At 35.0% G+C, this 25110-nt stretch overlaps 1 protein-coding gene across 1 annotated transcript in view; it reads right to left on the reverse strand.

Moving 5' to 3' along the window:
• Positions 1–20647, reverse strand: part of LOC148956207 (uncharacterized) — a 67484-nt gene extending 46837 nt beyond the window's left edge. The window contains exon 1 of the mRNA XM_089098202.1: positions 20540–20647. The gene's annotated coding sequence lies outside the window, so the exon portion shown is untranslated. The remainder of the gene's footprint in view (positions 1–20539) is intronic.
• Between the last annotated feature and the right edge of the window lie 4463 nt (positions 20648–25110).

Below are 25110 nucleotides of genomic sequence, written 5' to 3' on the forward strand. Positions count from 1 at the left end.
TTCCACATTTTTGTAGATAGGTGCTTGAACCCTCTACAGTAGGGTTCTTTTATACGCTGAATATGATGGTGTGATTTTCATTAAGGTTCTATAACTTTTAGGGGGTCTTTCCCCCTTTTTTCGAAAATCAGCCAAGTTTTCTCAGGCTGATTTTCGTAACTTTTGATTAGTAAGGCTAAACTTAATGAAACTTATATATTTGAAATCAGCATTAAAATCTAATTCTTTTGATGTATCTATTGGTATCAAAATTCCGTTTTTTAGAGTTTCGGTTACCATTGAGCCGGGTCGCTCCTTACTTAGAGTTCCTTACCACGAACTGTTTGATGAGAGACGAAACCCGCCAGACTGGTTATTTCTCAATAGCGGTCTCTTGAAATGGAATGCAGAGTAGTTTTCATGTCGTTTACGATATTTAAACTGTTGTTTATTGGGGTTTAGGGGGGGGGGAGGTACCTAGGTTAGGTTACGCATTTAATATATGGTATGCTTTACCCCCATCCCCCCCTAATGTGCAAATATATAGTCCAAATTTATTTATAAACTATTACATATTCATCCTATTTTATTTCATTAGCATTAACCAAACTTGACCTTTTAGCAGTGACCATCTAATGCACCAGTACCAAAAATAAGCATACCATTTGATACATCATTCAACCCTCTAATGGACTGTTCCATCCAGCCAATACATACAGGATAATCACATAGTATAAAAAGCTGTGTTGGACTTAGGGGGGGACGTCTTGCTTCTTTCCGGTTCGTCTTTCAAAGACCCTGGCCTACAACCTGGTAACACTGTCAGGAGTTTAAGCAACGAAGCGCAGACGGGACAACCTCTCACTGATCACCCAGTTTCAGAATAGCAATAGCAAACACAATGCACATTCTTTCAACAACCTTTATAGTCTATTCTATATACACAACAATAAAGAAACTGACTGTGAACGGCAGTTTTTTACCTAGAAAGGCTATTTCATGGAAATCTAGAAGGAATAAGCCAATTCTATGTCCTGATATTGTCCAAATATTGTTCGTTAAATAAAATATTGATAGATGTTCCCGTAGTATTTTAAAGCTTATGGCTAACAATGGCCCTATTAGCGTCCTGTTGTACATTATTTCATTTATTCAAGCCCACAGAGCAATATTTTAGGTGCTGCGTATTGATAGGAATCATTTCCAGCACCTAGGCAGTAACTTGGAGGTGACAATACTCCGGGACAAAATATTAAAGTGACCAGTTTTATAAAAACACTAATAATTTCTGAAAATATCCGCTTTCAATGGGGAGGCCAGGCTCGAGGCCGTCCTAGGTACCAACCTGATTTACATTTTTTTTATTATTTACTCACCTTTTTCACATTTATAATAGTTTTTTTCAGTATTAGTTTAGCTTTTCCTGCTGTTTACTTAATCTGTTTTTTTTAAAGATACGTGCCAAATATATAAATCTGCCAGTCAATGCTATATTTCAAAACAAAATTAGAAAATTTAAATATGTATAAGGCGCAAGTTAGCTACTTCTAAGCCACAAATTAGCCTAAAGCCGTCCATTCCATAAGAGGACAAATAAAAAGTTCCAAATTTTAAAAAAGCGCAAAAAAACTAAAAATGAACCCTTTTACTTTTCCTCTAGGTCATCATGTGCTTTTAAGACCAAAAAAATTTGATGTTCTTTATATCAGTGTTTGAACAATTATAGTAAAAAGTTATTATAAAAAAGTGATTTATGGAAAAGAAGTAAAATTTCAAAAATATACCATTTTACACTTGGCAGAATTCCACGAGCTTAAGAGCTGTTGAGTTTCTTCCTGTTTGAACTAACCTGTGTTCCCTAAACAACCCCTCCCCTAAAAAAAATACACGGGGTGAATGCAAGCTCGTAGGGAGAGGGGACTTTCGGTTTCCGCCACCCCTGGAACCTCATGATTTCATAACTGTTCTTACATTTTGCAACTGAGCCATCTATTTTCTCAATTCTCCTTAAAATTACATAAACCTTCATTCAGAAAAATGTATTCGTATATGCCTGAATGGATCCATAAAATCACTTTGCAAAAATAAAAAACATTACTTACTGACAAATCGTAAGCATAGCATTACTACTTGGCAGTCATTACTGAACCATCTGATGGTCATATAGTAAATATGCAAAATAATTCGACAAATCCTACATTGCGTTGCAGCTTATGATGCAAGAACTAGTCAACGTGTTTCATATGATTTGCATTCGATATATGATTATATGCAAAATGTTAGTTGAAACACATCATCTCCCAAGTACATGTCATCACATAGGGAAAATTGCATCTGCTTACATCCATCAAATTAGTGGCAAATAGCATGTTTGCATCAATGCTGTTGGACCCCTTAAATTTATTTATCGATGTCCATAAGTGACGAAGTTGAACAAAACAATTTGAGAGGATTGTAATGAAACAATATCAATCAGCTGAATCTTATGGGCAGTTTACCAGATAATTTTTGAACTTGTGTGGTCTTTGCTAAGCTATTAGTGGAACCGCCCCGAAGCAGACGCCGGCCATGTGAGGTCAGCCTTTATCAGTCTGCTAATTTAATACCATAGTCAAGTCTGTCTCTATGCCTTTATAATTTCAATATTCTTCTGCTGGTTATAATAGCTAAATGTTGACGCAAAACACCTGTTTCATTTAAAGTAAAAAAAAACTTCATCTCTGTGTAAAATATCAATTTGGTATTTCTGACGTTTTCCAAAAATGTTGTTTAAGTTGTTTTTTTTTCTGGAAGGATTTGTAATTTTACAATTTGTTCTTCTAAGACTTCTATGACACAATGTTGCCACAAATCTGGATAATCTACAAGATATTTTTAAAATTATATTTTATATGTAAAAGGTTTTAGATCCTTATGTAGACAGTTTTTTTTAATCACTCCAGAGATCCTTTTCCAAAGTCTCAAAAATCCATTATCCTACCTCCGATGGAGGGGGGGGGGGAGTTATATCGCCGTTTGCTAATGCCTGCCCAGACTTTATTTGCAATACATCGACAATTTAACAGTTTAGAAGCAATAAAAAGGAACTTCTCAAATTTTGACTCTTTGTATATGAAGTTTTTTGACAGATGATAGCTTTGTCCTGTCATTCCAAGCAGTGGACAAAAACGAAATCGACAAAAAAGGACCTTAGGATTGAAATGACAATCGACATTTAATCCTACACGGAAAATTGAATTGAAAACGAGCCAGGTGTGACCTGTCAATAAAGTGAGTAGAAAAAAAGAAACTTAAATTCCTAAGCATGTTTTACACTCGACATATCTGTCGTTTGAAACATATGTTTTCTACTGGGCTTAGTTGACCGAAACGGTTATTCTTTAATAGAATCACTGAAGGGGAAATTGGATTACTATAATGCAACAGTCGAAGGATGCGGTATGGTCCCACTTAAGAATTACAGAGACCCGTAAACAAAAATTGACTCCCAGTAAATTTTGGAAATGCCTTTGAGAAGGGATTTTTCGACACTAGTAGCCGTGCGAAGACATAGGTGTTCAGTAGCCTATGCATATTAACCCCCTCTTTGAGTACACATCCAGGATGATCCTCGTCAAAACCTAGTTAGTACATGCTGCAGTCCTTCTCTGGGAAGACTATGAAGGAATTTTCCCCAGCAAGCTGCACTGCGCGACTAATTGTTACATGGAACGCATTTTTTTGGAAATATTTTTCGGTTTTCATCAAATTATCTCGGATACTAATAAGAAGGAAAACTCAAGTTTGTCTCTGAAGAAAAATAAAATAAAACAATTCCACCTACAGACAAAATCATAAAATGTTACACAGAAAAATCAAAATCAATTATATTAAAAAAAATCTCGAAGGTCAAAAGAAATTCCCACTTTTGATCGTGTCGTATATTTTCCACATTATTTCCCTTTTTTTATCGCATCTAATAAACAGCATATCATAGTCAATCAGGAAGAACGAAAAAAAAAAAATGCCCATTCATTGCCTTACGGAGGACGTTGAGCCCGTAAACCTTCCCAAAATCTTGTGGTTTTTACTGTCCCCATGATTTCACGTATTTCCCATACCACTTGACTCTTACCAGTATTATTAGCTATTGGTGTCCCCTCCTAAACTCCCCCCTCCACCTTCTTTAAAAATTACTGCAAATGTGTAAGCCACAACGTTTTTGTAAAAGATCTAAAGGTAAACTGGCCAGCCATGACAAAAACAAAGTAATTAATATTGAGATAACAAAACGGGTCTATGTACAGTAAATGAAAGCGATGAGAAACAACAAAATCCAACGAATATTTCGTCCGTATATAACAAGGCGTCTTCAGCGCAAAAAAAGCAAAAATACTAGAAACTACAACAAAAAAATATTATATAAAACTAAAATAGACTAACTTAAAATATATAATGTACAATTACTTACACTTACAATTGTAGCTACCTTCATCAAACCATGAAAGTAACTGGATTAAAATATCTTTATTTTAAATGACGTTTTTGTAAATGGATATACACGGGTTTGAGGGTAAAATATTGGCTTATATAGTTGTGCTCTGAATTTTAACTGTTTATTGGTCCACTAAAAAATAATTTCATTTAACACTGCAACTATACCAACTCCCACATCGTCATCTTACTACTGTAAGAGAACATTGAGATTATCCCCCTATATCAGGTTTGTATGCCGATTATTTTTTTTGGGGGGGGGGGGGGGGCAAAAGGATTTTGGTACTACCGTACAATCCAGAACGCACTCGAAAAGTTTGCTTCGTTGAATCAGCGAAAACCCGGTTTATAGCTGTCTGTATACGGAGACAATTAGCTTAGGTTCACTGAAATAAACTACGTTGTAGTTATTTCTTTAATTAAATGTTTAATATATAAAGTTGGTATTTTGGTTAGGTTATGTCAGGGTAGGTATTTGATATAATGTGTTCTAGGCAGCCTGTTTTCCATAATTCCAAGTTGTAGTTTACATAATTTTGTTACTGAATCATTATATTTTCGTCTTGTTTTGGTATGTTTCCTTAAAATTAACTAACTTCACCTCTCGAGTGTGTTCTGGATTGTACAGGAGAACCAGGATTTTTTTTCAGGGGTTTACAATATTTTTTTTAAAATTCGTTTATATTTACTTTTGCTACATTTTTAAGAGTCGGATAACCTTTTTTTTGTGGGGGGTGGGGTCAAACCCCCTACCCCCTTAGGATACAACCTTACTCTATATAATCATAAAATATTCCGAAATCATGGCAAACAATCTCTTTAACCAGAAATTTTTTCTTGTAAATCATACAAGGTATTTTAAGAAGTCACATCAGAAAACAATTTATCATCAATTTTCTTCGTTACCCAAAATTACCTCTTGTAACCAATCATATAAACATTTTCTTATCTAACTAATATTTAGAAACGAATCTATGTTGTCCCTAGCTTTTTTAATTTGGCTACATAGTCTGCAGCTATTCCTAAGACACTTTCTCGTGGGATTTAATTTACCCTAAAGTGAATGATACGGACATTTCTATTATAATTTTTGCTTGCGCTAAGTATGTCCTTATTTATCATAGCAACAAAACAAACAGAGTTTTTTCCTGGCTTTTCCAAGACCATGAGCAGCAGAGTTACTAGGAACAATATGCTTCTCCAGACTGATGATCATTTCCCTCAACTTTAATTCTATTTTCTACAGTTGACAAAATAAATGTGTTTTATTTTCAGCCAGCAATGTCAGAGAATGCAGAAATTGCTCCAGAAATTACTCTAGAAATGCAGAAAGTTAATATTTTCTTTCTTGTTGAGGCACTGGTCAATACAGTTTAAAGCAGTCAGGGACGTTCTCAAGAATTTCCTTTTCGGAGGGGAGGGGAATAATTACAAAAACAAATTTTATTTAATAATTTGAATAAGAAATTCCAAGAATTCAGGAAAATTTAAAATTTCAAGCGACTATACCTTAAGCCTCCCCCCTTAGGTACGTCCCTGAAGACATGAGCAAGAAACATCATAGGGCCAAATTCACCTTAAGATTCATGTTCTCTGTGAACCACGGGCTGTTGGAACGAGCCAATAGCTGTAACTGCTCTAAAAGGTCAAAAAACTTATTTAATGAAGATACTATACTTACTTATTTATATCTTATTATAATTGAATTCATTGGTAGTTCCGTATTAGCCAACACACACTCGAGAAGTTTGCTGAATGTAAGATCTAAGAAAAACGGTTTCATAGCCACAAAGACAAATGAGAGGTGACAGAATGCATTGGACTTGTATAATTTGGGCTATATATTTGAACATTAGGGAGGGAGGGGGGGTACATCCCCCACACCCCTAATCTGCAAATATATATCCCAAATTATATTGTTTGGTATTTATTATTTAGTAAATTATAAAGTATTATATTTTCATCACATTTTGGTATTTTTCATTAGGATTAACCTAACTTCACTTCTCGAGTGTGTACTGGCCAACACAGAAGTATTCACCAATTCATCAGTTTCCGTGCAATCCATTTACTGGATCAGTACTATATTGCTTAGACCTTTACTTAGAGAAGGATCTGAACTTGTATAAATTTTAGGATTTATAATTTTTTATAATTTTCATGTCTTTTCAACGAATTTTTCAATCTTTGAAAAATGCATCTAAAATTCTAGAATTTAATTCAGTAACTGAATGAAGTGAATATCAGCTATCTAATGAGGGAAAAATGTCGTAAGATAAAATACTCACAAAGAAATAAGCAAAAAATATAGAACCTTGCGTTGAAACTGTGGGGGGAGGGGGCGTAAAAATAACATACCCAAAACTTGTTCTGGAATATGAACCCTTAAAGCAGTGACGAAATGATTTCTGTTACAATGTTCGTATAGGCTAAGCATTCTCATATGTTCCCGGCAAAAAATCTTTGCTAATTGATAATTACTACTCTGCTACTTACGTAAAATCAAATTAGCAAGTTTGGTTGGTTATTTTCCTTCGAAAGAACTCGAAAACTAAAATTACTAAGATAAAGAAGCGTCTCCAGAATATTTATTGTCCTCTTGAATTTAATTTGGTTTGGTACTAGCTTCAAAATATAGGTGTTCCATTTTGAGGGATAGGTATTTAAGAAAGGCAAAAAATATCATATATATAAATAAAAATACCAATAATTGCTCAGAAACATAGCAGAAGCGGTTCAACATAAAATATGAAGGGGAGGGTGATGAAAACATCTTTGTTACGTATTTACAACTCAGACAAACCCTTTGGGGGAGGTCAAACCCCCTTTATCCCCCTCTGGATATGGCCTTGATAGAAAAACATTAATAATGTTTTTTTGGGTTTTCCAAATTTCCAGAAACAATTGAAATATAGAAATTTGGAGGGGATCCGATCCCTTGAATTGCTCCCAAGGGACAATTCTTCTTACGTTTTCTTTTATTTTTTTATCGTTGAAACATTCCTTTCTTAAAATGTTGGTCATGTAAAGCAATTATTAAAAATTAGTAATTAACATACTGAACAAACCTTAAAACAAAGCTACAACCCGAAAAGGAAATACACTGAAAATGACGAAGCCTAGTGAATTTCCAGACTTTCTGAGGTGTCCCACGCTCAGAGTCGTGTGCCGTAGGCCCTACGTGCCGCATGCCAAGTGCGATGGAAAGGCCAAAAACAATGTAGTAACAAAATTAATTGTGAGTCAACTTGGAGTAGCGTCCTCTCTCCATATTTTTAAAGTATGCAACAGTTTTAAAAAGAAGACCTAACTAGCACTAGCACATCTTGCTTCAGAATAAACACCACATAGAGAGAGAGACAATTTGGAGATGAAAATAGTCAAAGATCCAAGAATTTGTCACATAAAAACCATTTAATGAACCATATAGCTTGTAAATAAAGGATTGAGTAACAGCAAATAATCAATTAAGAAGAAATGGTTATTCATCAAGGACCAACATAAAGGTCGATGAAGATATGCAATAATGGAAAGGTAACTATAAAATTACAAGATATATGGCATAGCCTGCAACAATGGGATCTTCATGCATCCAAAGCTGTCCAATAGCCTTAATGGTCAAGATTTTCATCAATGTCATACCAAAGCTCTTTAATGTTGTGTCTTAGTGACAACTATAGCAATCGTAATGGTCTCTTTGCGAAATTAAATAAAAAAAAACAAGTTTTTTTAACTGAAAGTAAGGAGCGACATTAAAACTTAAAACGAACAGAAATTATTCCGTATATGAAAGGGCTGTCCCCTCCTCAACGCCTCGCTCTTTACGCTAAAGTTTTTTATTGTTTTAAAAAATTAAGTTTTGAGACAGAGTCAAACTTTAGCGTAAAGAGCGAGGCGCTTAGGAGGGGACAGCCCCTTTCATATACTGAAAAATGTCTCTTTTTTTTAAGTTTTGATATCGCTACTTGCTTTCAGTTAAAAAAAACTTGTTTTTTTTAGCTAACCTCTGAAAATGTTAGAATAAACGCAGGTTTTAATTTTGGCTCACCGTATATGAATAATTAAAACAAAATTTCATATTATTTGGTTAAATGGCTTTCTCGAAACTTGTTTAATTTTATTTACGAACGTTTTTATTAGTAATAAATATACGTAACTTAGAATTAACTTACGTAACGAACTTCTATATTCATAAATTTTTAACACGTATATTAGGGGGTTCGCCCCTAGTCAATACCCTGCTCTTTAAACTATAGTTCGAATTTTTTTTTCCAGTTCTTTAAAAATGACCTCTTAATCACAATCAGTTGATCAGTTGAAAAACTTGTTTTTTTTTATTTAATTCCTGATCTTTTTCTTTAATAATGCTGGGAAATCCGGCACCCCCTTCATAGCAATGTCCCTTCCCCCATGAAAACTTCCTTCATGGAAAGATGTCCCTTCCAAATAGCCCCCGACCCTCTCCTTCCCCCACCTACCAGAAAAAATCTCCTCTGAAAAAGTCTGTATACTTCCCAATAACCAATACTATATGTTAACATTGAGTAAAGTTCATAACTTTCAGCCCTCCCCTGGGGACTTTGGGGGATCAAGTCATCCTAAAAGACATTTTTATCATATTTTCGACCATGCTGAACAAAATGGCTATCTCAAAATTTTGATCGGGTGACTTTGGGAAAAAAATGAGCGTGGGAGGGGCCTAGTTGCCCTCCATTTTTTTTGGTCACTTAAAAAGGGCACTAGAACTTTTAATTTCCGTTCCAATGAGCCCTCCCACGATTTTCTAGGACCACTGGGTCGATACGATCACCCCTGGGTAAAAAAAAAAAAAAACAAAAAAACAAACAAATAAACACGCACCCGTGATATTTCTTCTGGCAAAAAATGGAAAAATCCACATTTTTGTAGATAGGAGCTTGAAACCTCTACAGTAGGGTTCTCTGAAACGCTGAATATGATGGTGTGATTTTCATTAAGGTTCTATAACTTTTAGGGGGTCTTTCCCCCTTTTTTTGAAAATCAGCCAAATTTTCTCAGGCGCGTAACTTTTGATGGGTAGCACTAAACTTGATGAAAGTTATATATTTGAAATCAGCATGGAAATCTGATTCTTTTGATATATCTATTGGTATCAAAAACCCGTTTTCTAGAGTTTCGGTTACCATTGAGCCGGGTCGCTCCTTACTTACAGTTCGTTACCACGAACTGTTTGATGGATTCAGGCAACTTATGGCAACTTAGTTGCCAAATGGCAACGTAGATTCATGATGATTAAAATTAATTTTTCTTTAAAATGTCTCAGCAGTTGAAACTGTAAAATCTCACAGCTGTTTCCGCTTGACAAGCGAATGTAGCTCGTTTAAACAAGAGTCAATTTAATGAAACAGCCTGTGAGAAAAACTACTCTGTTTTAAAGATCTAAATGAAATGCAATAGACATGTGTTAAGAAGGTGACGTTATCTTAAAAAAAGAGAATCTGCGATGCACATCTTGCCTCAAGCTAGATAATATATTAACATTATTATGCTAGAAAGAGATATCATGGGCAGCGTCGCAACGTCCAATTTAATTAAAGGTGATGTTTGTCTGCAACGAAGTAGAGTGGTAAAATATTCACACCTATTGTGCTTCGCACAACAAGCATATAATCGAATACTTCAGCAGCCTCCTCAATACGCAATACCATCTGACTCATTCTGCTTTGATTGATTGTTCTTTATGAATTTCCTGGTTCACATGCTTGCTCTTGCTTCTCTTCCAGAACAAATGCGAAAATTATAGGATAGCACATTTAAAGTTTGGCTATAGCGAAACTGAAAAAGCATACCCTCTTCAAAAGCATATAGATCACTAAAGAGTAAAGAAGGTAAGGAATACGGCACCCGAGTTTGGGGCCAGCCATCCTCTGCTTTTGCACATCCTTTCTGTTTACCTCCCCTAGAGTTCCCTAGATACCCATTTAGAGCTTGATCGACTCTGGCTGAGCTTACCACTGAACCCCGTTCCAAATCAAATAATAAGCGATACGAGGACTCAAACCCCTTTCCTCATGGACAAAGGATTTCAAGTCTAGCGTGCTAACCACCCGGCTAAGCAATCTAGGATGGCCACTGTCTAACCCTTGGACGGGTTAGGCAGTGGCCGCCTGAAAAAATACCTCTTTTGGTATTTTCATTGAAAAATGGTGTTTTCGTATTTTCATTGAGAAATGAAAACAACAAAATTGTCCCTCTTAGATTTCAGAAAAGAATATTCCCTACCCTTCTTCCTCCAATGAGTAAATGCTACTGAAGCTAGGACAATGAATTAAAAAACCATGTTTTGGTGGTAAATAAAAATTATTTTCGTTTCCAAAGGCATGGTGTTACTTTGCTTTCCTAAGAATATAAGATTCAACAGATAATTTTTATTTCTCTCCTATGAAGCCTTGTAAATTTTTAAACCCTCGACATACCAGGTTTATCACATTTATTGTTTTCCGCGTTTTGCTAATTTCAGCATAACAGACGGTTGCATTTTGAGAAATTAGGGATTTGTTGCTTATAGCTGAATAGAGTACTGGAAAAAAAATTTCAAATGAATTTACTGAAAAATGTGCATTGTCAGTTTAATATATGTATGCTGATACTTATTCCTTAAAATCTTAATTAATTTTTGATTTCTTAAAGTTATAAAAGTGACAACGTTTAAAAGAATTTGTTCGGTAAAGTACAAATTATATTCTGGCTTTTAGAAAGCATAGGGGGTTTTAAACCCTACTCATATCAATTTCTGCTCGTTTTGTGTTGGAGTCTGTTATTTATTTTAATTTCTGTTTGTTTTGGATTTCCTTTATTTATTGATACTGATTTATGGTAGTTTTATGCTTGGTAGATTATTTGATTCTATTTTTATTCATTTTTGGTTTAATGAAGTTCTTTACTTTTTTTCGAAAAACTTATATTGTGGAAAGTTTTTTTTTTAAGTAACTTCCCTTCATTTTATATTGACATAGTCGATTTCAGGGAAAAGACTGAGTCTCTTCTAAAAATAAACAACTATCCCTTCCATAAAAACCTTAAATACACCTGGGCATAGCTTAACTTTGCTCAAAATTTTGATTGGATGTATTTGGGGAAATGGTGGGCGTGAGAAGGGGGTTAGTTGCCCTCCAATCACTTTGACTATTAAAAGGGGAATAGCCCTTTCAATTTCCAATCGAATGAACCCTTTTTGAAGTTTCTACAACAATGCTTTCTATAAAAACCTTATACACCCCCAGGACATAATTTACAATCTTTGTTCTGAGGGCTGTGGGGTGGAGGGGTTGTCTTCCTCAAAGACATAATTTCCAGAACTTTCAACTATGTTGAATAAAATGGCTATCTCAAAATTTTGTATGGATGTTTGGGGAAATGGTGGGCGTGAGAGCGGGGTTAGTTGCACTCCAATCACATTTGAATATTAAAAAGGGCACTAGCCCTTTCAATTTCCAATCAAATGAGCCCTTTTAGAAGTTTCTATGACTGCACTTTTCCAGGGCATAACTTACAACCCTTGGCCTGAGGGCTGTGGGGGTTGTCATCCTCAATGACCTAATTTCTAGAACTTCTAACTATGTTGAATAAAATGGCTATCTAAAAATTTTGATTGGATGTGTTTGGGGAAATGCTGGGCGTGAGAGGTGGGTAAGTTGCCCTCCAATTACTTTCGACTATTAAAAAGGGCACTAGCCCTTTTAATTTCCAATTAATGAGCCACTTTTGATGTTTCTACAACAATACTTTCTATAAAAACCTTATATGCCCCCAGGACACAACTCAAAACCCTTGCCCTGAGTTCTGTGGGGGGAGTGTCCTCCTCAAAGACATATTTTCCTGATACTTTCGACTACGTTGAAAGAAAATGGCTATCTCAAAATTTTGATTGAATGTGTTTGGGGAAAGGTGGGCGTGGAAGCGGTGTTAGTTTCCCTCCAACCACTTTCGGCTATTGAAAAGGGCACAAGCCCTTTCAATTTCCAATCGTATGAGCCCTTTTCGAAGTTTTTACAACTCCTTCGATATGAAGTGTCCAGGTCTAAAACCAAGAAAGAAATAAATAATACATTGTGCCAACACCGTTCTTTACTTAGGCAGCGCTATTGCGCTGCCTATGATATGTACTTTCAAGGAGAGAATACTAAAGTGTACAAATGCGCTGCATGTGGTAACATTAACCATGAGGAGATCTGAATCAAATTTGACATCAATGTTACAACACAAAGTAACTAAAAACATAAATAATTGTTCCGTTAAAAGAAATTAATGTTGAAATATATTGCAAAACAGGTATGCGAAAGTTGATAGTTGAATGATAATTTATAAGGAACAAAAGGAAAAGAATTATAGACTAAAAGCTTTGAATTCCTACAAGCTATCTCTCTCCTTTTTTCTTAAAATTTTATTTAAGTGCTCTTATTTTTCTTTTTTCTTCTTCCTTCTGGGCTCTCTGGGCTCTGGGCTCTCTGGACCAGAGAGCCTTGCGAAACGTTAAGTTGTTCAAACATTGAAACACGTTATGTAGAAATCGTTTCCAATGTATCATTGGCTGTTTGTATAAATAAATAACCCTGATCTAGAAGTTATTTGGACGCAAAAAACCGTTTTCGACAAAAAGTGACAAGCTTTCTTAACACAAGGTTGGCAATATTTTGTTTAAGATTGTCATTGAAACACCAGAATTAGATACTTGTCTCCTAGCGTGTGAGAAATATAATTTTCAAAAAGATTAACTGACTGTTCTTCAGTCTTGTTTCAACTTTTATATAGACCAGGGGATGGGCAAACATTTTATTCGGAAGGCCATATTGTAAACTTTGAAGCTGACGGGGGCTACAAAAATCACATACGCTTTAATTACAATTTATGATAAAGTATGAATGAATGATAATACTTAACCATGCATTATTTACTTATCATTTATATTGTATTAAAAAAGTACAATATATTTAACAATTCAAAATGAAAATCCACTAAGCTGGTAACGACTTTTACATTCTATCACAATTAGTTCTAAGAAAAATTTGGTTTACAGTCTTCTCCGATGGAAATAATCAGAAAAAGTAACAGAAACATACCAATCCAATCAAAAAGAAACAAGATTGGTACACAATTGCAGCGTACAACAGTAGCTGTTTGCGAACCATAAAATATGGTCTGGTGAGCCACATGTAACACGTGTGTCGTAGCTTAAACTACTTTGAACAAAATGCCCCCCTCAATATAGGCCACTCTTCACTGCTTTTCAATATTAATTAACATTATTGGGACCTTGTTTCTCTTTTTTGACGATTTTTGTCCTGTTTTTCCATTTATGCAGACCATTTTTTGGCAGTTTTCTATAGACTCTATAAAATCACATTTTAATTCCAAACATCATTTCACTATAACATGGAAAATACATCGTTCTATCGTAAAGCTCCTGTCTTGTCATTCCAAGGGGTCTGATTCTTTTGATTCTGATTGGCCCACTCGCATTTCCTCACCAGTTCACTGTACTGAGTCTGCTCTCTTCATTCACTCCATCTCATCGAAGAATAAAAAAAAATGCTAAAAAAAGGTCGACAAAGGCTCTTTATCCTTACTTCTTCATAACTTTCTTAGTGTAAGTTAGATGGCTGTTCAATTTCCCTCCTCACTTTCGAATATCTTTTGGTCGAAAGCTGAACCAAACCTTCTGGTCCACTCATATTTGCTCACCGGTACAATGTACTAAGTCTGTTCTCTTCACTCACTCCATCTCGTCGAAGAATCAAAAAGAGCCATGTCCAAAAAAGTCGACAAAAGGCTCTTCACCCTAGGTTCTTCACATTTTTCTTAGCGTAAGTTAGATGGCTGTTCGATTTCCCTCCTCACTTTCGAATATTTCGCGAATCTGGCTCATGTAAAAAAAAGAGCTATCGCAGTCTATGTGAACTGCTTTAATATTCCCTGTCCAAATCATGACAAAAAGAAGAAGACAGTGTAAGAAAAAGATATTGTAATTATTTTCAAGCGATAGAAGTTAATTTATAGAGGCGCTCTGACATGGAATGAAGCAAATAGACGACGCTTTAATAGAATTGTGATTTTTTTTTTACTTTTATTATATCTAATCTACATTTTCATCTTTATCAACTAGAAGCCACCTGCCGTGGGATCACACTACAGGGAAAAGATCGCGTGCAATAAAGACTGTAAGAACGGAGCTAACTTGCCATATGGTTTATGGTCACTGTCGTAAAAACTAGGGCTTCTGTAAACCACTAGGTAATTAAGTGATAAAACTCAACTTTATCCCTAATTTCTTGGTTTCATCCCTAAATCTGAAAAGGGTAGGTGCAGTACCATAGCTAAACATTAGACAAGGCAAAAGTTGAACTTCCTTTTAGGATTGTTGAATAACCTTGGTGGAAAAATGTCTGAGGAATAATATAATAAGCCAAATCTGGGCATTCGGGCTCAAAAACGCACTTTTCAATGCACCGAGCCCCTCTTCGTGATCAAACATTTTTATATGGGTTCAGGGACACAGTAAAAATTTTGATCCTCTGGCTTAGTCTCTCGTCCCATTGTCACCTAAGAGCCGCACTGCTTTTTTATGACACAATAGTTGTTTAATGTCGTGACACGGTAATTGGGTCCTTTTATAGTATGTTCGCGACAAAGAACTAGATTTTACTTATTCTCGTCGGCCCTGTGCAGACCTCATCATATAACTCATATTACCACCGGATTTCCTTCCCTTTTGTATCCTTTTTCTCAGTTCTGCCAGTCATTGGCTTTAGTTATCACGGTAATTTATATGCGTATACACTTATGCTGCGTCATTATGTTAGTGATTGCTACTTCAATATTCTGAAACCATGATTATAATACTGATGGAGCAAGTAGTAATTATTGGAAAGGCAAGTTGCCTGTTTTGCGAATCTGGCTCATGTCAAAATGTAAAATGATGAATAATAGGCCTAAAAGTCGCAAGAGGTATTCCTGGGCCATGCTTAATTCTAGTCATGCATAGCCAAATGATCATGTATGCTATAAAGGCCACCTTAGCATAAGTGGGACCCTGCCCAAATTAGGGTTAGGGGTTAGCCCATACGAGCCATTGCGAGAAATTCGATATTCACGTACTCTGAAACTCTTTTTAGGGACTGTTTCACTTATTTTTCCATCACTGTATATAAATAATATACAGTAAGATTACGACTCTGTGATTTTTGGCTACTACATTATCGGCGAGTACAAGCAGCTCCTCCTATTTAGTCTGCCATCAGCGGGCCAGTGTATATTACCCTTGAACATGTATTTTTGCAGAAACTTTCTCAAAATGCCTTTGAAACCAACTCGAGACTTCGAAACCTACTTGCAATTCCTAAAAACATCTAATAATAACATTGCACTACTTATTACCAATTTTTACATATGTGTTCTAGTAAATTATTTTAAGATTAGATTCTTTAAAATTTAATGTTACAAAGGTGAAGCTAAGTTTCGCGTTCAAGAGAAATCTGACTTGTCTACCCGTGAAAAAATCGAATGTCGCTTATATTTATACTTTGTTTAAATGTTCTCCGTAGCACTTGCATCTCGACCCGGCTTTGTATAATGGTTGAGATAGGGAATGATCATACTGTATTATATTTATATACAGTGGTTACCATTGACAACTGCTAGATATGCTACTACTCCTACTAATAACTCATTGCAGCACCAAGCCACCTGAGGTCAACACAACTGGGCACGCTTCTCCTCCACCCGAGTCTATTTACAGCTTCACACTTAACCCCCTCGAATTAAGTTTTAATTTCCTTTATATCCTTGTTTAGGTCCTTTTCTAACCCCACTCGGGGACGACCTGCTCCTCGTTTGACCCCGAACGGATAGCCAAGAAGTTGTGCTGACATACTGACAAGAACTAACACACCTGACTAAAACGACATGAGATAATCAATCCCTTTTTGGACAAGCTTTCATGAATATCAAATGCTGAAAGTCTGAAAGTTTCACCTGAAAAGAATTTTCAAAAAGTATTGGCCATTGAACTTGAGGTGGAAAAACATGCAAATGAGGCCTAACATTTGAAAAAACCGTGTAGAAAGTGTATAAGTCCCAATAGTAACAAATATAATATCTTATTTAAAGTTCTTTTTTTTATCAGGATTCAAACTTAAGTAAATAGCATACGGATTAAGCTGAGAAGAAATTTCTACCAAGGATTTAGATTTGTCACATATTTAGTAATATCAGAATATTTAGCAATATTCAAGGCAAGTTCTTACGCGGCGAAGGAGAATTGTGGCCCGTTCCCCCGTGCCAAATTTCAATCTTTTTGTTCTCTATTCAAAAGTTTTATGTTTGCCATATAATTCAAATATTCAGTGACTTTTTTTTATTTCTGTTCTTAATTCAAAGGAATCTGCATAAGTGCTCGATTTAGAATTTCCTTTTTATTTGTTTTTCTGTCTTTGTCTATTAATTTTTTATTTTATAAAATTTACTTTAAATTTGTTTTTCTGTCTTTGTCTTTGATGCCAAAAATATTGCGCAAATACGTCTCCAAAAAAAGCTAAAACCCAGTTTAAACACCCTAATAAGTATGTCACAACAAGGAAAAACTTGCTATTCCTGTAAAAAAGTTACATCTCATGGCATAATTTATCTTTTTGTTTTTCAGAAAACTTTCAAATTTTTCCCGATACAAATGGTAATTCCAACTAGAGTTAGTTTTTAAAAAGTGAGATTGTTTGGTTTGAACCCTTCAAACTATATTTATTCATCACATCGACGCATATATTACCACACTAGGCCATCGTGCACAAGGCTGAAAGCGAACAATAAGCAATAATTACCGCCTCTTACTTTTATTAAATAAAAAAAAACAAGTTTTTTCAACTGAAAGTAAGGAGCATCATTAAAACTTAAAACAAACAGAAATTATTACGTATATGAGGGGGGTTGCTTTTCCTCAACATCTCGCTCTTTACGCTAAAGTTGTTTAGTAATTTAGAAAAAAGCTTCTTATTGTTCTAATTAAATGAATATTGTGTTTCCGGAGACGTTCTTAAAGAATTGGGGCAAAATTCAAACTTTAGAGTTTAAATTCTTCAGAGTCACACAAAAATACGGATTATTCTGAAAATACATTAAATTAAATGAAAAATATTAAAATTCCCAAGGTAACGGGGGGACATGAGCCCAAAGCCCCTCTCTTCTTGAAAATAAAATCTAAGTAAATGTGTCAACTTTCGAGCATTTTCAAATGCTTCATTAATTCAAGTGTAAAATCAGCCTAGCCTAATTGAACAGATTCTGAAATCAGCAATTCAACCAAACTGAAATCTGAAATCCAACAGAAATCTGCAGATAAAAAAAAAAAAAAAATCAAAAACCAAAACTTGTTAAACCACATGGAATAGGCTGTCCAATTTACTTCTGCCATTGAAGAAAAACAAAATTCCCGTTTATATGAAGAACCCTTTCGGAGGAGTGGTAGGTATAATTCCTGTCAATAATACTGTAGAAGGGGGTCATTTGCGTCTTGACGTTTGATTTTGGCTGAAAGGTTTCATGAATGACAGGATCGCCACCTGGCCAGAAATGCCAGATTGCGGGCGAATGATAGAACATGGTGAAACACTGATAAACATGTACCCCATCGACTGTCTCAACAGGATTGTCTAATTCGATGACAATTTATGATTGGAAGCGTCCATCAAAGTGGGTAAGTGATGAAGTCTTATCTGGCTACTTTATTTCAACTATTCCAATTAGAACCAACTGGTACTTATACCAGCTATATAGTGTTCACGGATTTGCTGCTTTTGCTGCACTTGCAATTTGCTTAGTTTGTGCAAATTAAATATAAAATAAATATGACTATCATAGTTTGGTAGAAATTTTATGGTCCTCAGCAAAGATAAAATAGTAAATTTTCTTTTATATATTACAAAGTAAAATTAAATTGAGAGAAAAAAGCCATGGCATAAATCCACAAATTTTGATCTTGAACTTTTGCTTCCATTGCAATTTGATTGATGGAACCGTTCTTTCGGCCAGTTACAAAGAATATTACTACCAGAAAACTCTGGTAGTTTATATATATATATATATATATATATATATATATATATATATATATATATATATATATATATATATATATATATATATATATATATGTATTTATATATATGACTATATATGACTCTTTAGTTCAGAATAGGGGATAAACTAGACTGTTGCCGAAATTCTGACATCAATTGCGCCTAAAAACCAATAAGAAAATATATATATATATATATATATATATATATATATATATATATATATATATATATATATATATATATATATATATATATATATATATATATATATATATATATATATATATATATATATATATATATATATATATATATATATATATATATATATATATATATATATATATATATATATATATATATATATATATATATATATATATATATATATATATATGTTTGGCTATTTCTTCCTGTTATACATGAAGGAAGGTCGCCATTTTGCCTCAATTAAATAAGAGAGGTCAGCAAATGAAACTTGATAAGATGAAAATTCGGTAAAATTTTAAGTTTTGAGAAAGTATCTAGTTAGCTATGGCAATGCATAAAACGAATGCCCTTCATAGGTCATTCGTTTTTTCTTACCTATGGTAACAGCCTGAAAGGAATGGAAAGTAATTTAAGGAAGTATTTCCTAGTATGTGGGGTAGATACTTTGCGGTGAAACATAGATTTTTCTTTACAGTAAAATCACATTTTACCAGCTTTCTGCTAACCCAACAAGTTGTTGCGATATGTGAATCAAGCTTTAAGGAATTAGGCTAAACTTCAGCTCAAATTGGGGCCCAGAAACGTGTTTTGCAAGCTCCTATCTCTACCATTTCCTGTGGCTTTAAAGACAATATGAAGTCTTATGTACACTAGCCTAACCGTCTTACAGGGACTTAATTTGCTATGGGATGGGCGGATGGGGGTTGGGTGGGGTCAACTGCCCCCCTCCAATCCCAGTTAGTCCCCAGCTGAAATTTGAAATTTGACATTAATCAAGTATCCACAGAAATGAGTCAGTTTTTATGGTATATTTTTGCCTTTATGGTACTATATGGTTCATTCTTCAGTGTCATTTTCACTTGATTTAAGAAATTTGGCTCCAAATTTGCCCAAAAAACTTTGACTTAGGAGTCTCCATCTTTGACTGCAGGCTTTGCTAAAGAAGTTTTTGGAAACTTAACCGAATACTAAGACAAATTTATGCTATTTAACTTTACAAGTCTTGTAAGTAGAGAATGAGTTGAGATAAAATGCTGAAAACACCTTCTCAAACAGATATTTGGGCAATAGATTCATTAAAAGCTTCTATCGTCTAGCAAAACATTTCCCTCAGTTCATATAAGTGAATTTTCTCAAGGGGGCAAACGGTGGTGTTTGTTTTTGAAAACCCTCCCCAAACTCAAGATGTTTCGCCCCCTCCGTCCTTGATTTTGAAAAATTTAAGGGGGTTTGGGGAAAGGCCCGTACGCAGGCATTTGTTTTTTTTTGTTTTTTTTTTTGGGGGGGGGGGGCAAATCCCTTATTCTGAGAAGAATATTAGAAAATTATGGGAAAATAAAAAAAGGTATTATCCCATTATGCGGGCCTCTCGTGTTAATCACTATAGGGTAGGCAATGATAAAACTCGTTTTTGACGTCTTAACTGTTATAGAGTAGGCAATGATAGCAAGGTTTTCATTGCGTATACGATATTAAACTGAGGTTTTCTGGGGTGGGGGGGGGGAGGTTACGTACTGAATATATGCGATGCTTTACCCCCCCCCCCCCTAATATGCAAATATATAGCCCAAATTTGTTTCTAAACTATTATATATTCATCCTATTTTATTTCATTAGCATTAACCAAACTTGACTTTTTAGAGAGGCCCGCATAATGGAACAGTACAAAAAAAATCGTGAGATATCAGGGGGGGTTCCTTCTCAAAAGCCGAAAATGTACACTAATACCGGAAAATTTACCAAAAAAACGATATGTTTTCAGCACTTACTAGAATAAACCAAAAATCATGACACCCTGACCACTTCCACAAAGCTATCCATAATGTTCCATGATTTTATCCGTTCTTCAGCGGAGCACTTTTCATAACTGTTTGCTTCAGCTGCAGAGAGGAATCGGCATGCCGGAAGGCTTTGTATCAACGGAGCATGTTATAAGTAGCGCTGAAGGCTGCTGCCAGCGGTGTTTCATAGGTACAAACTTCAAAATTCAGCAGCATACATAAATGCTTACAAATTAACCCTAGATCTGTTAATTTGAGATCCTCATTCAAAAGAATGTATGCAAATGTTTATTAACTATTGTAATTTGCATTGCATAATATTCCTTCGTCACTGTTCCAATGATTTTGAATGGTGCTCAATATTGAGTACTCATTTATCAGGCTCTAACGCCGAAGATGCTCGGAAGTCGATGGAGTAGGCTTGTCAAATAGTATACGTACAAACTATGAATAGTATAATCAAAATATGTCAAATCTAAATTGACATTAAAAGTCATATAACGTAGTGTGCAAGGATGGTGAATAAGAAGCTGAGCAAAATCTGCTTTTGGCTACTGGTTTCCTCAAATAGCCCCTTCGTTCAGAACTATAGAAGCAGTAGTGTCCATTCAAGAAAAGGTAGGGGTGGGGCAAAATGTATTTTACAAAATCTAGGGAGACAAATCTTTTGTTTTAAAATGAAACTTGAAAAATGCATTTTTTGATGAAAATACCCAAACTCGTTGTTCTCCCTTCCCCAGTTGAAACCACTGTATAGAAGGCTGGAACTATGAATGCATAGGCGGATTTTTGAAAAACTCGGCAACAATACTGCAATTTTGCCAGCCCAATTTGCTGAAGTTGGCCCAACCTGGAATCAATAAATACAAAGCTTTCAAACTAAAAGGATATATTAAAAAACTATTTTTCATTTGACACTAATATTCAATCTAAGTAATTTTATTTAATTTTTTATTTGACACTAATGCTAGGAAAACAAGCTTTACTCTAAACATTACTTGTTATTTCAAGAATTGACAGCAACAATCTCATAGATCACTTAATAAAAAACAGAACATAAAAGCAGCAATAGATTTTGGATTTTTTTGTATTTTAATTTCGTTCGATGCATCTGGAACATAATATTACTATTACTACTAACAACTCATTGTAACACCAAGCAACATAATGTCAACACAGCTGATCCTTCTGTGGCGCCAAGACAGCCGCACTGTACCACTAAGCTACATAATGTTAACAGAGTTGAGCATCCTCCTTCTTTACTGTTCTATTCAAAGCCTCAATCTTCAGCTCCCCCCGTACAATTTAAGTTTCCCTTAAATTCTTCATAATGACCTGTTTCAATCACATACGGGGATGACCTACTTTTCGTTTGGCCCGAATAGATGGCCAAAAAGAACAATATTTGGTAATATGTTACCATTCATCCGTGAAACGTAGCCCGGTCACTTTGACCGTCTTTCATTATAGTCCTTGAAAGTGGGACCAGATTTACCGTATAGCTTATTGTATATTGTCAGTCAAACGATTATCTAAGACGATTTATCTGTATATGTTTTATCTATATATGATTATCTATAGAGACGATTATCAGTATCTGGTCAGTCAAACAATTATGTAAGACTATTATTAAACAATTACTCTGAAAAACATTTAAGAAATCCTCCTCTGCCTTTCGAAGCACCCATATCTCTTGAAAATGTTGTTTCACTTAGCAAAGTATCCTAATATTTCCTAATTATAGGCCGGCCGGAGAGCAATTTTTCTCAGATTATATTTCCCTTATTTCGTTTGCACTTGTGTCACTATAGTAATTTGTTCGAACAAGTTATATGCGAGATGAAAGTTGTTTGTTCTGGAAATTTATACACTGTGAACAAATAATCTCACAAATAGACTTCATCAACCCTTCTAGTTAACAAAAGTTGTGAATATTATGCTTCAGAATCTTTTGAAAGAAGATTTTGCAACTAAACGATCATAAGAATTAGTTATTTTCTACATAGAGCACCTCCAGGAACCAAATTGATTAACACGCTTTTTGTTTCGGGGCTCAATCGTTGAATAGACTCTTGATTTTATACATTTGTAAGAAAATTAGAACAAAACCAAAAAAGAAGAAAAAAAAAAGAAAAATTAGACTCTCAACTCTTCAAACAGTTCGTGGTAACGAACTGTAAGTACGGAGTGACCCGGCTCAATGGTAACCGAAAGTCTAAAAAACGGAATTTTGATACCAATAGATATGTCAAGAGAATCAGATTTTAATTTTGATTTCAAATATATAAGTTTCATCAAGTTTAATTATACCCATCAGAAGTTACGCGCCTGAGAAAATTTGGCTTATTTTCGAAAAAAGGAGGAAAGACCCACTAAAAGTTATAGAGCCTTAATGAAAATCACACCGTCTTATTCAGCATATCAGAGAACCCTACCATAGAGGTTTCAAGCTCCTATCTACAAAAATGTGGAATTTTCCATTTTTTGCCAGAAGAAAGATCACGGATGCGTGTTTATTTTATTATATCTCTTTTCCAGGGGTAATCGTATTGACCCAGTGGTCCTAGAATATCGTAGGAGGGCTTATTGGAACGGAAATTAAAAGTTCTAGTGCCCCTTTTAAGTGACCAAAAAAACGGAGGGCAACTAGGCCCCCTCCCAGCGCTCATCTTTTTCCCAAAGTCACCTGATCAAAATTTTGAGATATTCATTTTGTTTAGTATGGTCGAGATGTGATAACTTTGTCTTTAAGATGACTTAATCCCCCGAAGCCCCCGGGGGGAGGGCTGAAAGTTATGAACTTTACCCAATGTTAACATATAGCATTGGTTATTGAGAAGTATACAGACGTTTTCAGGGGAATTTTCTCTGGTAGTGGGGGGGGGGGGCGGGGGTTATGTGGGAGGATCTTTCAATGAAGGAAGTTTTAATGGGGGAAGGTACATTGCTATGAAGGGGGTGCCGGACTCCCCAGCATTGCTTAATAAAAAAAAATCAGAAATTAATTATAAAAAAACAAGTTTTTCAACTGAAAGTAAGGAGCAACATCAAAACTTGAAAGGAACAGAAAATATTAGCTATATGATTGGGTTAACCCCCTAGTCAGTACCTCGCTCTTTAAGCCAAACATTTTTTAGTACTTTCATAAGAGCTATTTATTCTAATTAACTGCCTTTGTGATTAAGAGGTCATTTTTAAAGAATTAGAATAAAATTCCAGCTTTAGCTTAAAGAGCAAGGTATTGAATAGGGGGCAAACCCCCTAATATACGTATTAAAAATATATGAATATAGAAGTCAATACGTAAGTTAATTCGTAAGTTACGTATATTTATTATTAATAAAAGTAGAGTCCTATGTTCCATTTCTATAGAAGCTATAGGAATCTCCATGCTATTTGCTTGAAGCTATAGGAAAAACATTTCCAGAGCATGTACTTATGGATTTGCTTGCCTTATGTTCCTTGGTGTCTTTCCAGAGCATGTACTTATGGATTTGGGTGGATTATATTCCCTCCCATGCTATTTTAAGGGTTTATCTTCCCTCCCATGCTATTCTAAGGGCTTATATTCCCTCCCATGCTATTCTAAGGGCTTTTGTTCCCTCCCATGCTATTCTAAGGGCTTATGTTCCCTCCCATGCTATTCTATAGCGCTATGTTCCTTCCATTGTTATTCTATGGGACCTTTACACGTGATTAAACACGTTATGAAACTACCTTTTATTTGATCATGCCCTGTTGGTACCTTTCCAAGCGAGAGGGGATTCCCCGGCTGTTCCTAAACATTGCAAAAAAGATAGCAGTATGAACGGGGATTCCTCGCATAAGTTTGTTTCAACTCTAAGTTTTTTCAACAAGAGTGTTTTTTCGAGCCAACATCCGTTTTTTAGGGGGCCAATCAGAGAGTTGCTTACATATGATTTCCCCTTTGCATAACAGTTCGCCCGTGGGATTTCGTATATAAGGGACATGCGTTGTGATTAAATTATCAGAAAGTTCTGTAACACAATGGATACAATAATGAATAATATTGATGAGTTAAAAGCCTTGGCAACAAATATTTACAATGTGAGTACACTTTCATTCTTTATTTCCAAAAAAAAATCATTTTACCAGTAAATTCAAATTTCAGGGGGATTTCGCGCCCCCACCCTTCCCACAATACAAAACTTAAAATATGGTGAGCATACTCGCTAGAAAACGCATTTTATGCTTTTTTTCCATTATGTAAATAAAAACCCATCCCCACACCGCTCTGTATACGAGCTTAATTCTGTAGTTTTAGATATTTCCTACCAAAAAAATGCCAGTTCCCTCATTCATTCTATTTAAAAATGTGTGTTCTTTATCTGCTTAAATGAAAGCTTCTGTGTTACAAAGGAAGAGACATTTTTTGGAATCAAATTTCACACGTTCCGGCTATCATAAATGAACCACATATGCTTTATGAATTAGCAACGGGCATATTCCTTGACAAAGAGAGAAATTGTATTCTAGCCTAATTAAACGAAATATATTCTATTTTCAATTTTATTCCATGATTAAAAGGGTTTTACAAT

Source organism: Artemia sp. Qi Xiang Cuo, chromosome 1 (genome assembly GCF_049724085.1).
Source record: "Artemia sp. Qi Xiang Cuo chromosome 1, ASM4972408v1, whole genome shotgun sequence".
Taxonomy (NCBI): domain Eukaryota; kingdom Metazoa; phylum Arthropoda; class Branchiopoda; order Anostraca; family Artemiidae; genus Artemia; species Artemia sp. Qi Xiang Cuo.